Genomic DNA, 10,492 nt, shown 5'->3' with positions numbered 1-10,492 from the left:
CGGTTGATAAAACCTCCAAAGAAAAGCCTGGCTAAAGCGCCCGGTCCTTTTCACTGCGTAATTAGGTGGCGGCGACCTTTCACAAGCTGCCTCTTTTGGGGGGTTTATCTTGGGGGGAACTTTTATACAGCCCTACAGGACGATATGTCTTCCTCCCCTCCCTTCTGAACACTTTGCCCGCGTGATTACTTAATTTTTTTCCTAGTGAAGTTTTGTGGCATTTGATCGATTGTCCCGATCGTAGCTCTCTGATGTACAGTTTATTCTGGCTCGGTGGTTCTTTACGTTTTGTTCGGGACAACAGTCACTGGTTTGAGGGTTTTCCAGACCTGCACAGTTTGGCACCACACAAGTACCCGAAACTTAATAATATATCACTATTTGATGGACACAGTCTGGAGATGAAATTAAGCACTTCATTGAGAATATCGATATCAGTCATTTAATATCTCTCTCCTTAAAATTGTCAAACTGATCAAACTGGTCTTTTGATCTTTTGGGGAGACTGCCAGGGTACCACTCAGATTGTCATATCTGCCCATTCTCGCCAAACGGCTGTCGGAGTGAACAACACTGGGGTGATTCTTTCCAAGGCCGCTGATAAGAAATCAATTGATATGGGGGGATTTTGGGTTTGCAAAATTGCGTGCTCGTTTTATTTTTTTATGTATGTTCTTGCCGTGCGTGAGTAATACATGTCTTTGGAGCTAGGCATTGTTACCACTGCTGCGAGACGGCCTCCTTCCCACCTGCTGTTGTTAAACGAGCCAGCTTCCGGACGTCTGTGGACAGTTAGGTGCCTAACCAGGTTTTCTATCCAATCCTACGCCGTGTTTATGACTGCATCTTTCAGGCCACCTGCCTTGCAGGGTAGGCTGAAGAATTCGTGTACACGCAGCGTCGACCTGATATTCGGGAGAATGGCCCTTGGTCCGGAATTTATCTATACCAAAGACTTTAAAATTTACCATCTAGGTTGTCACTTGCTTAATATGGTGCTAAACACAAGGGAATGGTGCATGCAAGTATGTTGTGATTGGGTGGGACTACGCGAATTAAGACCAGACACGAAATTCATTTCCTTCTTAAGCGGTCTGCACACGCAAAATTTTCATGAAGACTACAAGATGTTTTATTCCCTTAACCCACGACCCCCCCCCCCCCCCAAGAAAATAGTTTGGATGTACATATTTTTGCGAATATTTCCAAGAGGGCTAGAACGGTTTTTAAAACTCAAGATTCTAAGGTGGTTTTTCAGTATTTAGTTGGTTTTCAAGGTCCATTCAGCGAATGCATCTATAGATATATTCGTTGAAAATGATGAAATTTGGCAGTCTGTGTTAACTGGCAAAAACCTCATGTGACGTCATTGGTTCCATTATGGTTAGATCAGGTCACTCTCACTCACATATACTTTACGTTAGTTTTTTCTTTGCCTTTAAGTGAAAAGACAACAAATGATTTAACCTTGGTTATTTTGGAAGAGAGAGAGGAAAACAGGCCTAAACGAGCACAGGAATTTTGTTCTGACGAGCTTAATAATTCTCTAAATCAACCGTTTATCTGGATTTCTTACGAAACCATGGGAGGCGCCATGATAGCGAAACCGGAAACCAGATTACCCCGTCACCTGTACCCCATGGTCTTCTGTCTGAATGGCAAACCCGAGGTTAGGTGACGTTAGAGAAAACGACTGCGTTCTCGGGTCTGCGTTCTCGGTTATGTATCACAGCAAAAAGGTTTGCTCTTTTAAACTTTTATGCGGGATATTTTATATACGTCGTCATACTTCATATTTTTGATGGTTTTTGGTCATTACCAGAAAACTATACCAAGTACAAAAATAATTCTTACAGATTTGTAATTCTGACGTCAAGGAGTACTAGACGGTGTGTTTAAGCATTTTAAGCAATTTTAGACTTGACCTACTCTTTAGCAAATTTCACTGGCCTGCTACAGCATAACTTTCATACCAACCAAAATTTGTGTACAATATAGGTATGGCGACCCACCTGAAACTTGCAAGTGGAAGTTCATGTAAAGATCATTAGAGGTTTTACGGAAAAAGATGGCTATAGACTTATAAATAAAATTCACAATGGCTGCTAAATCACTTGACTGGCCAAACAGCACAAAACGTCAAAAGCTGCTTCATATGTTCGTTATTGAAAATGTTAAGCTGTTTTTTGTACCTATACCGGTTTTTGGAGATATTTCAGTTTATTTGGAGAGCTGACTGAATAAAAAAATTTTTAACGCATTTTAATGGCATAACTCTCACTCATAGCCCTACGATCCTAGGGTCAAAAATGAAGATCTGTAGTTGATCTGTCTACTGACCAATTTTCAGTTTCATAGCTATTACGTTGGTCCGGTCACGTCATATTTGAAAAATCACACTAAAACGAGATTTAATTGCAGTTTAATGGAAAACCTAAAACCACGGTTGTTTTCAGTAGGTCAAGCTACATCTACTTGCTATCTTGTGTTTTTCAAAAATTTCTCGACCGATTTGCATACAATTTTCAATCCTGATACCTCCAGTAGTCTTGTACACATATCAATTTTCAATGCTATCGGATCAGCGATTCTGGAGAAGAATTTTGGGGGGATTTCCACACTTTTCCAATATGGCCGAAAAGTGGGTCACAGGTGGGTAAAGTTTACACTCCAGCAGGTAGCCCAAGCGATTTGGTAATGAGAATGTGTAGAAAGTTAAAAGCTGTGACACGTAGTTTTCTCGCAAAACGAAAAAATAGTTTTGAGAGAGGAAAAACAAATTAATCTGTAGCGAGAACAATAGTCTTCCAAGCGTAGCGAAGCGTGGAAGCCTAATTAATATACGTTGATTAGATAACGATTACTAACCGATTACCTTGCGAGCACTGGTCGTTATCTGCTCAGTTTGTGGCGTCCACACTTCAGACACGACGTTAACAATAATTGCTGCAGAGCGGCCCTCCGAAGAAAATGTCCGCGGTCAACTGACCGCTGATTACCAGTGTGAACACATAGCTGTAAATAGCCAGTATCAGCTATCTGTACTCAGGCAGATCGATTAGATCTCATTTACGCACCTTTGTCGTGTAATTTAGGCTACACGAGCTTTCTAATAACATATCACATGTAACTGTCGTCGCTGAAACCAGATAAACCATTGCCTGGGAACCTGGGGCCGATTCCACAAAGTTTCTGACTAAAGTCAGATTTTAAGAACTCTACGATGCTTAGTTTGTGATGGTTGAAATTTAGCTTCATTTGTCTTTAGATAACACTGGTGAGGGGGACAAATTTTCAAATTCCAAAGCCCAAAAGTAAGCTTTAAGACTATTTCAAAATTTTATTTTTCGTGGAATCGGCCCAATAAACGGAGGTTGCAAAAGGGCCCCAGATAAAAGCAGAAATAGTATGGCGCACAACATCAAAACTGAATGTATTTTTGTTAGGAGCAATGAGTAAAATACCTGTTTCTACAATACCCTTCATTGGACAGGCCTACCGACTTGTTATATGTATATATATAATCCCTCTTAGTAAAACACATAAAATCTCTAAGTGGACTCGTTAGGTAGATGAATCAGTTAGAATCAAGGAAAAAATATAATGTTCCCCTTGAAAAATTCTAAACATTAGGTGAAATACAATATTTCCAAGTAGGTATACTTTGTAATCAGTGATAACACAGTGCTGTTCAGTAGAGGTTTTCATCAAACTTCTCAACCATTCTACTCGTGAAAACTATCGTTTATAATGCAAAATATCACAGAATCGCCGCCCTAATAAGACCGAAATACTGTGGAGTGGAAGGCAACAGAAGCCCCAAATCATGCAATGGGCATGCGAAGTGTCTCGCTGCAATGGACATACCAAAAATAACGCCCCAATAGAACCGAATACTGGGGCCGAGAAGGTAGCAAGAAACACCCAGAACCAGCGAACATGCCAGGCAAGGTGTCTCATAGAAACACCGGCCTAGTATGACCGACATAGGTTGACGGGAACAGATCCACACCCTGTAATGATCATACCACGTGTCTCACAGAAACACCAGCCTAGCTTAACTGAGACAAGTTGACGGGATAAGATTCAGGCCCGCTAATGATCATACCAGGTGTCTCGCAAAAACACTAGTCTGACCGAGATAAGTTGAAGGAAAAAGATCCAAACCCCTGTAGTGATCATACCATGTGTCTCACAGAAACACCAGCCTAGTATAACCGAGATGATGTTGAAGGGAACAGATCCAAACCCTGTAATGATCATACTACGCGTCTCACAGAAACACCAGCCTAGCTTAACCGAGACAAGTTGACGGGATAAGATTCAGGCCCGCTAATGATCATACCAGGTGTCTCGCAAAAACACTAGTCTAGTATGACCGAGATAAGTTGAAGGAAAAAGATCCAAACCCCTATAGTGATCATACCATGTGTCCCTCAAAACACCAGCCTAGTATAACCGAGATGATGTTGAAGGGAACAGATCCAAACCCTGTAATGATCATACTACGCGTCTCACAGAAACACCAGCCTAGCGTAACCTAGACAAGTTGACGGGATAAGATTCAGGCCCGCTAATGATCATACCAGGTGTCTCGCAAAAACACTAGTCTAGTATGACCGAGATAAGTTAAAGGAAAAAGATCCAAACCCCTGTAGTGATCATACCATGTGTCCCTCAAAACACCAGCCTAGTATAACCGAGATGATGTTGAAGGGAACACCACTTAACCCTGTAGTGATCATACCAAGTGTCCCTCAGAAACACCAGCCTAGTATGACCGAGCTGATGTTGAAGGAAAAAGATCCAAACCCAGTAATGATCATACCAAGTGTCCCTCAGAAACACCAGCCAAGTATAACCGAGATGGTGTTGACGGGAAGTGTTCCAAACCCTGTAATGATCATACCAGGTGTCTCACAGGAACACCAGCCTAGTAGGCTATAACCGAGATGATGTTGAAGGGAACAGATCCAAACCCTGTAATGATTATACCAGATGCCTCACAGCACCACCGGCCTAGTATAACCGAGATAAGTTAACGGGAACAGATCCACACCCTGTAATGATCATAACACGTGTCTCACAGAAACACCAGCCTAATATGACCCACATCAGTTGATGGGAACAGATCCAAACCCTTTCAATGATCATACCAGGTGTCTCACAGAAACACCAGCCTAGTATGACCCACATCAGTTGATGGGAACAGATCCAAACCCTTTCAATGATCATACCAGGTGTCTCACAGAACCATCAGCCTAATATGACCCACATCAGTTGATGGGAACAGATCCAAACCCTTTCAATGATCATACCAGGTGTCTCACAGAACCATCAGCCTAATATGACCCACATCAGTTGATGGGAACAGATCCAAACCCTTTCAATGATCATACCAGGTGTCTCACAGAAACACCAGCCTAATATGACCCACATCAGTTGATGGGAACAGATCCAAACCCTTTCAATGATCATACCAGGTGTCTCACAGAACCATCAGCCTAATATGACCCACATCAGTTGATGGGAACAGATCCAAACCCTTTCAATGATCATACCAGGTGTCTCACAGAACCATGAGCCTAGTATAACCGAGATGATGTTGACGGGAAGAGATCCAAACCCTGTAATACCAGGTGTCTCACAGAAACACCAGCCTAGTATAAAAGAGATAAGTTGACGGGAAGTGTTCCAAACCCTGTAATAATCATACCAGGTGTCTCGCAGAAACACCAGCCTAGAGTAACCGAAATGATGTTGACGGAAAGATACAAACCCTGTAATGATCATACCACGTGCCTCACAGATACACCACCGAGATAGGTTGACGGGAACAGATCCAAGGCCTGTAATTGTCATACCACGTGTCTCACTAGACGGGAACAGATCCAAACCCTGTAATGATCATACCGCGTTTCTCACGTAGACATCAGCCTATTAAAACCGAAATGATGTTGACGGGGACAGATTTAAACAATCATACCATGTGTCTCACAGGAACACTAGTCTAGTATGACCGAGATAAGTTGAAGGAAAGAGATCCAAACCCTGTAATGATCATACCACGCGTCTCACAGAACCACCAGCCTAGGATAACCGAAATGGTGTTGACCGGAGCAGATCCAAAAAAAAATAATGAATATACCAGGTGTCTCACAGAAACACTAGTCTGGTATGACCGAAATATGTTGACGGGAACAGATCCAAACCATACAATGATAATACCAGGTGTCTCACAGAAACACCACCCTTATATGACCGAGATAATGTGAACGGGAACTGTAATGGGAGAAGCCCAAATCCGGCAATGAAGATTTACTAGGTGTCTCACAGACACATCACTCTTACATGGCCGAGATAATGTGAACGGGAACTGTAATGGGAGAAGCCCAAATCCGGCAATGAAGATTTACTAGGTGTCTCACAGACACATCACTCTTACATGGCCGAGATAATGTGAACGGGAACTGTAATGGGAGAAGCCCAAATCCGGCAATGAAGATTTACTAAGGGGTCTCACAGACACATCACTGTTACATGGCCGAGATAATGTGAACGGGAACTGTAATAGGAGAAGCCCAAATCCAGCAATGAAGATTTACTAGGTGTCTCACAGACACACCACTGTTACATGGCCTAGATAATGTGAACGGGAACTGTAATGGGAGAAGCCCAAATCCAGCAATGAAGATTTACTAGGTGTCTCACAGACACACCACTCTTACATGACCGAGATAATGTGAACGGGAACTGTAATAGGAGAAGCCCAAATCCAGCAATGAAGATTTACTAGGTGTCTCACAGACACATCACTCTTACATGGCCTAGATAATGTGAACGGGAACTGTAATGGGAGAAGCCCAAATCCAGCAATGAAGATTTACTAGGTGTCTCACAGACACATCACTCCTACATGGCCGAGATAATGTGAACGGGAACTGTAATGGGAGAAGCCCAAATCCGGCAATGAAGATTTACTAGGTGTCTCACAGACACATCACTCTTACATGGCCGATATAATGTGAACGGGAACTGTAATGGGAGAAGCCCAAATCCGGCAATGAAGATTTACTAGGTGTCTCACAGACACATCACTCTTACATGGCCTAGATAATGTGAACGGGAACTGTAATGGGAGAAGCCCAAATCCAGCAATGAAGATTTACTAGGTGTCTCACAGACACATCACTCTTACATGACCGAGATAATGTGAACGGGGACCGTAATAGGAGAAGCCCAAATCCAGCAATGAAGATTTACTAGGTGTCTCACAGACACATCACTCTTGCATGGCCGATATAATGTGAACGGGAACTGTAATAGGAGAAGCCCAAATCCAGCAATGAAGATTTACTAAGGGGTCTCACAGACACACCACTCTTACATGACCTAGATAATGTGAACGGGAACTGTAATAGGAGAAGCCCAAATCCAGCAATGAAGATTTACTAGGTGTCTCACAGACACACCACTGTTACATGGCCGAGATAATGTGAACGGGAACTGTAATGGGAGAAGCCCAAATCCGGCAATGAAGATTTACTAGGTGTCTCACAGACACATCACTCTTACATGACCGAGATAATGTGAACGGGAACTGTAATAGGAGAAGCCCAAATCCAGCAATGAAGATTTACTAGGTGTCTCACAGACACACCACTCTTACATGGCCGAGATAATGTGAAGGGGAACTGTAACGGGAGAAGCCCAAATCCGGCAATGAAGATTTACTAAGGGGTCTCACAGACACACCACTCTTACATGACCTAGATAATGTGAACGGGAACTGTAATAGGAGAAGCCCAAATCCAGCAATGAAGATTTACTAGGTGTCTCACAGACACACCACTGTTACATGGCTGAGATAATGTGAACGGGAACTGTAATGGGAGAAGCCCAAATCCGGCAATGAAGATTTACTAGGTGTCTCACAGACACATCACTCTTACATGACCGAGATAATGTGAACGGGAACTGTAATAGGAGAAGCCCAAATCCAGCAATGAAGATTTACTAGGTGTCTCACAGACACACCACTCTTACATGGCCGAGATAATGTGAAGGGGAACTGTAACGGGAGAAGCCCAAATCCGGCAATGAAGATTTACTAGGTGTCTCACAGACACATCACTCCTACATGGCCGATATAATGTGAACGGGAACTGTAATAGGAGAAGCCCAAATCCAGCAATGAAGATTTACTAGGTGTCTCACAGACACACCACTGTTACATGGCCTAGATAATGTGAACGGGAACTGTAATGGGAGAAGCCCAAATCCGGCAATGAAGATTTACTAGGTGTCTCACAGACACATCACTGTTACATGGCCGAGATAATGTGAACGGGAACTGTAATAGGAGAAGCCCAAATCCAGCAATGAAGATTTACTAGGTGTCTCACAGACACACCACTCTTACATGGCCTAGATAATATTAACGGGATCTGTAAAGGGAAAAGTCCCAAATCAATAAACACACATCAAATTTAACACTCATCCTAACCTGTACATCGCAGAACACAACTCGGCTATTCTATATAGTAGCATGAATCGCTCTGCTTCAGTAATTGAGCAACACGCATACTATTGTCCTGGGATGTTGACAAGCTATACCCCATTTGAAAGGCACGACTGCCACACGAGATGATGAAGTGTCGGTCATCATGAAAGCAGACAAATTGTTATTGATTTACCACAATGATTAACCATTCTTCATCAGTAATTTGCTGAATGACAGGTGTGTTGGGCTAGTGATTGGTTTGTTCGCTGATCATTACTGTCCAATCAAAATCCATCAACTAAAGAATTCTATATTTACCGACATTCCATGTACAAATGTGTATTTATATGCATTGTTCTCATGTGGTTATTCACTGGAATCCTTGATGACGATACCAGAAAAGTCTTCTGGTGTCTTTGGTATGATACTTCAGTGGCGGCAGCACTTTGGCGACATGGATTTGGCGTGCCACAAGAAGACACCATGCAGAAATTTTGTGTGTGGAGGTTTTCATTCACTACTGTTTAGGACTATGACAACTACATGAATGCGTACCAAGCCATGAAAAACACCTCAGTCATATGTACATTTACCCCAACACATCTGTCCAGTTTTATAGGGAATTCTGTGGAGAATTTTAAGAGGACGTAAACAGGTTCTCATTATGTTTAAGCGCATAAAAAAAACTGAACGACAATAACTTGAAAAGCAATTCACGGAATGAAACGAATAAACCTCTGCATGTTGCCTCCAGTACACAGGTTAAGTTTCATGAAAATCCGTTGAGATCGTTTTGGAAGTGTTCAATGAAGTTTCATTTCACCCCAGTTTCTTTTACATATTGTCTTCAACACATCTGCCATGTTTAATGAAAATCCATTTCGAATTTTACCAGGAGATGCGTAACACTTTCACTGTGGCCCAAATTCTGTACAAAACGGCGAAAAAATGTAGCACTGAGCCAGCTAACGGTATCCAAAGATAAAACTGACAACACATCATAATGCCCTCACAATTAACCATTGGCCTGTCAATCAAGCCATCACGTGACATACGGATTGTTCATCAGCTCCATGGATGAGACAGTATCGCGCAATTTCTTTCCATTAATTAAAACACCGGACCTTTACAGGCAGGTAGTTTATTTTCTGATATTTATATCAGGTTTCTGAAGTACGAAGTGCGGGCTCTGTGAGCAACACACCTGTTCTTGCGTTTAAACTTTTTTTTAACATATACCTTACATATATACATATACCCAAATATTTCTCATGCATGCATGGAGGTTTTAGGTTGTAGACAGATTCACTGCTTTTACTGGGTTACAAAGGGCGTTAGATAGCATAGCTTCGGTGCAAAAGCACTGAATAGACCTGCATGAACCATTTTTCTGCGTGATGATTCTGCTGGTTTTCATTTATATTAAATGAGATGACAATACAGCATTTTTAGTAATTCCCAGCCAGTGACGTCTAATAAGTTGCAATTAGCATCACTGCGTTTATTCTTTTTTACTTAATTCTGTTAAAGCCATAGCCGTGGTTCTAAATAGGTCATTTCCTTCGGGTGCTGCCCGGTTTCCTCTCACCATAATGCTGGCGTCCGTGTAGGGTGAAATATTCCTCAGCCCCGCGTAAAACAATAATCAAATAAATAAAGACGTAAATGAATGGTTCTAACGTTGCTACTTTTGAAGCATTTAAAGCAGTTAGAGGAAAATCCCTAAATGAGGTGACCATTTGCCAGCTATAACACTGTCGTCGCTGCTCTCGTTTTACTCCCCAGGTTGTATAGTCGTTTGTAGTAAAAGTCTGGTTAGGTCGATATATTTAATATATTATACACGTGGGTCGAAAATCCTAAATAATACAGTTATAAATAATTTCCCTGGTTGTAATTCTACATTTTAAATGCCTGTTTAAGTTTATCTAGCCATATCTTCTAATAAGAACTTTAACGATCTGTTGCGAGGCAGGAAGTATGCCAGGT

This window comes from Liolophura sinensis, chromosome 1, assembly GCF_032854445.1.
Source record: "Liolophura sinensis isolate JHLJ2023 chromosome 1, CUHK_Ljap_v2, whole genome shotgun sequence".
NCBI lineage: Eukaryota > Metazoa > Mollusca > Polyplacophora > Chitonida > Chitonidae > Liolophura > Liolophura sinensis.
Note: the sequence above shows the minus strand (reverse complement) of the source record.